Source organism: Scylla paramamosain, chromosome 26 (genome assembly GCF_035594125.1).
Source record: "Scylla paramamosain isolate STU-SP2022 chromosome 26, ASM3559412v1, whole genome shotgun sequence".
NCBI lineage: Eukaryota > Metazoa > Arthropoda > Malacostraca > Decapoda > Portunidae > Scylla > Scylla paramamosain.
Genome location: NC_087176.1, coordinates 3,822,501 through 3,827,500, shown reverse-complemented (window position 1 = coordinate 3,827,500; position 5,000 = coordinate 3,822,501).

Here is a 5,000-nt window from a genome sequence, read left to right as displayed (position 1 = left end):
CCTCCTCTGTTTGTCTCCTCCTCCTCCTCCTCCTCCTCCTCCTCCTCCTCCTCCTCCTCCTCCTCCTCCTCATCCTCCAATCACTCCTTGTCCTCTTCCACATTCTTAGTGTAGCAAGCTTCCACTTCTCCTCCTCCTCCTCCTCCTCCTCCTCCTCCTCCTCCTCCTCCTCCTCCTCCTAAACCACATCCTAGCAAGTCTCTGTTTCTCATCCCCTCACAGGAGAAAGAAAGAAAGAAAACGAAGAAAGAGAGAGAGAGAGGAAAGACCACCACCACCACTACCATATCACCACCACCACCACCACCACCACCACCACCACACCACCACACCACTTCGATGACAGTCAATGCCCACCGCCTTGCCAGCTGGGTAGGACGCTCGGACTGGCTGTGGGCACTCCTCACCACATCCACACCCTCATCCACACCCCACTCCACCTTAGCAACCCACTCCACTCCCTCCCACTTGGCCACTCCATCATGGGCTTGGTTTCGTAGCGTGGCAGTGGTCGTACTGATATCCACAGCGGCGCAAAGTAATCTCCCAGTCTCCACTACTTCTACTTCTCCATATTCTCCACCTGACGCCACCCCACGCCCCACAGTGATGGCGGAGTTGGAGATCCTGCGGCTGGTTCTCGCGGGCGGCGTCCTCGTGTTCTGGGTGGGCTTCTGGCTGGTCCACGTCATTGGTATCGTCTACGGGTGAGTACTGGGCGATGGTGTATTTGTTTGCTGGGTAGTACATCGGTTCGAACCCCACTTTTTCTTTTTCTTTTCTTTTTCTTTTTTTCTATGTGAATTTTGATGATTTTCCCTGTATTTTTTTTTTTTTGCTTCGTTTGATTTATTTATTATTATTATTTTTATTTGTGTGAGTACTTACTGGTGGGTGCATTGGGTCGCTGGTGGAGGTACTGTACTACTTGGTGTGGTGTGTCGCAGTTCGAACCCCAGTGTTTTACTTTTGTATTTATTTGTATTTATTTATTTATTTATTCATTATTATTTCATTATTAGCATTGTTATCATCCCAATGTTTATTTATTTTATTTTATTTATTTATTTTTATTTATTACGTGAGTTTTTGGTTCTTTGGGAAATTTCTTCCTTTGATATGCATTGCACCACGGTTCGAATCCCAGTGCCTTTGTTTATTTTTTTCATCTATTTATTTATTGCATTTTATTATTATTTTCTTTACTATGTGAGTATTTATGTAGTCTGGGGTTCTGGCTCTCTGGAAAATTGCTTGTTTTTGTGTGTAGTGTACCCAAGAGGTTTCCAGATGTTGATTTTATTATTTCTTTTAATTATTTGTGTATAAAAGAAAAAAAAAAGATGGGCTGAGGATAGGTACTGAAATGGTGTGATACGCTAGCTCATTGGTCTATTGTTTGTTCTGGCTGGGTGCATCATGGTTCGAACCCCCTTTATATATCATTATTTATTTTTCTTTTTGTACTTATGCAGAAAAGTAAAATAAATAAATAAATGAATAAATAAACAAATAAAATAAAAATAAATAAATAAATAAAGGGAGGGGAAATGGGAAGGTTATAATGAAGGATAAAAGGAAAAAAGAAACGAAGGAAAAGGAAAAATGATAAGGATGATTTGAAAATAACGGAAGAATAAGAGCGATAAACGGAAGAAGAGTAAAGAGAGGAAGGGAAGAAATAAAGAAGGGAAAGGAGGAGGAAGGAAGAGTGAGAACAAGAAAGAAAACAAGAAAAAAAGGGTGAAGAGCAATAAGGAAAAAAAAAAAGCGAGGTAGAAAGAAAGGAAGGGGAAGAATAAAGAAACGAAAGAAGAGAAGAGGGGAAAGATAAAGATAAGTAATGAGAGGAAAGGGGAGACGAAACGGAGAAATAAGAGAAGAGTGAGGGAAAATGAGAGAGAGAGAGAGAGAGAGAGAGAGAGAGAGAGAGAGAGAGAGAGAGAGAGAGAGAGAGAGAGAGAGAGAGAGGTTTGTGGAGGAGGAAAGTAAAGAAAGGAGGAGGAAGGGGAGGAGAAGTAAGGAGGGAAAGAGAAAGTAAAAGGAGAGGAGGAGGAGGAGGAGGAGGAGGAGGAGGAGGAGGAAAGGCTTACGTTCATAACCCCCTCCCACACACACACACACACACACACACACACACACACACACACACACACACACACACACACACACACACACACACACACCTTAAAGCCTATATACACACACACTGCCAGACGCACAAACAAACAAACAAACAAACAAACAAACAAATAAGTAAAGGGACGAGCACTGCACGAGAGAGAGAGAGAGAGAGAGAGAGAGAGAGAGAGAGAGAGAGAGAGAGAGAGAGAGAGAGAAGCTTGATGTGTTTTATAGGAAATTAATGTATTCGTCGTGACCTTTTCCTCCTCCTCCTCCTCCTCCTCCTCCTCCTCCTCCTCCTCCTCCTCCTCCTCCTCCTCCTCCTCCTCCTCCTCCTCCTCCTCCTGTTTATTGGATGTGTGCTACTGTTCAACGTAACCTTCTTTCATTAGTAAGGAAGAGGAGGAGGAGGAGAAGAAGAAGAAGGAAGAGGAAGAGGAGGAGGAGGAGGAAGAGGAAGAAGAAAAGGAAGAAAACAAGGATGAGCAGCATTTATTATTATTATTATTGTTGTTGTTGTTGTTGTTGTTGTTGTTGTTGTGTTGTGTGTGTGTGTGTGTGTGTGTGTGTGTGTGTGTGTGTGTGTGTGTGTGTGTGTTTCATTCTCTAGGTAACAAATGAATGAATAAAAAATCTTACACTTATATAAAATGTAAGAATGAATGAATGAATAAATAAATAATAGATTCTCTCTCTCTCTCTCTCTCTCTCTCTCTCTCTCTCTCTCTCTCTCTCTCTCTCTCTCTCTCTCTCTCTCTCTCTCTCTCTCTCTCTCTCTCTCTCCAACTGACCTTTTAAACACGAAGGGAGAGAGAGAGAGAGAGAGAGAGAGAGAGAGAGAGAGAGAGAGAGAGAGAGAGAGAGAGAGAGAGAAGTGGTTTGCATGAGTGACCTTGACTTTTTGACCCTCATTCGACGCTACGACTGACCTTAAAGGAGAGAGAGAGAGAGAGAGAGAGAGAGAGAGAGAGAGAGAGAGAGAGAGAGAGAGAGAGAGAGAATGTCTATTTATTCCTAGAAACTTCTAAGTTTCCAGTAGAGATGTATCGGATGTTGAATTTCAGACATCCGCAGGTGCGGATGTATATGCAGATGTCATTTTGCGGATGTAGATGTGGATGCGGTTATCAGTCTGCTAAAATGCGGATGCAAATGCGGATGCGGATATCAAAATATGACATCCTCGCAGTTGCGGATGCGGATGTTTTTACGTCAAACGCTCTGACCAAGAGGACAAAAAAAAAAAAAAAGCCTGCTTCATTGTCAGGCCATGCTGACAGCAGGAGAAGTAACAAATAAAAAGAAGGTGGGAGAACCAAAATACTGCTAAATGAATTCGAACAACAACGGGGTTAGAAACTACTGATGTGGTGCGCTGAAGAGTGTGTTTTAAGGACTTCACAAGTGGAATCACTTCAGCTGCTGTTGATGTGGAGTCACTAAGTTTTTTTGTGATATCTTCATAAGGTTGTAAGGCTTGTACACATTTATACATAATCAACCACTCAGTATTGCTGAGCTGTTTGATTTTGGAGTTGGTAGCAGCATACACACACGGAGATTCTTTTATTTCTAGTGTTCTTTTTAGCATGTGTAAGGTGCTATTCCATCTTGTAGGTATATCATGAATAACAGAGTTTAGGTACTTGCAGGCTGTCCTGAATCTTTTTAAATTCATCTTGTGCCATTGTTGAGTGATGAAAGTGCGTAGCAATACTACGAGTTTTTTTTTTTTATCATGTTTTCTATATCACTATGTGATGGTAACCCAGTTTTAGCAATCAGCTGTATTTTATGCACAGTACAATCCAAATTATTTACATCTGGGAGAAACAGCTTTTTTTCATATTTGCTCCAGCTTCACGCAAAGCACAGTGCACATTTGTACGAGATATGTCCCACGTCTTCAACATATCATCAAACATTTTGGAAATATACTCTCCTGTATGTCGTTCTTCCAGTGGTTCAGCACCTAGCACAAGGTTCGTTCTTTCAAATTCCTTATTTATGGTACGATGCAGTTAAACTCAGCAGTGAGACACCTGCTGAGGTATCTGACCACACATCAGTTGTGAAGGAAAGTTTGTTGTCTTGCTTCACTTCATCAGTTATTTCTTTTATTTTCTTGAAAACAGACTCGTACATATCACTACATATCAGAGATGAATAGAAATTTCGCTGCTTTAGACTGCATAGTAGAGCAGTTTCAGTCATCAGTCTCATGAATCCTATGTCCTCAACATGACTGAAAAGTAAATCATCCATGGCTAACATTTCTGCTGTGCATTTATCAGTTTCTTTGCCTTAGGGTTAGAAGCTGCCCATAATTTTGCACTCTGAAAATACTCAGCAACATTGCTTTGCTTAGCATCTGTCTTTTTCTTCCAACTTCTTTCTCTCTTTTGCCATTAACTCTTCAAACTGTTCTTTATGCACAGATTTCAAGTGGTTTTTCAAAGATGTAGTTCCACGTCCCTTTCGTGAATAATCTTTCTTCCACAACAGACACTGTGCTAGGTCACTTGACTTACTCATGAAATATTTCCACACTTCACTGGTGTGTGACGCCATTCTTCAGCTGCTACAGCAGTCAGCACACAGACCAATAAGGCTTTGTAAACTTGGTTATAATATATTTTTAAACACAAACACTGGCTTACTGTTTATGAGCGCTTATGAGCGCGGAGCAAGCAAGGAAGGAACAGTACTTCTTACTTCGAAGGCAAACCTTACCAAACTGATGACCTGCCACTGTACTATGTAGGACTTGTGTTCAGAATGCCAGTTTACTACTTATGGATCAGTATTATAAATTTTCGAGATGCTTAGCAAATGTGAAAAGAAAATTACTTTATTCTAATGCTTCATTGCATTAA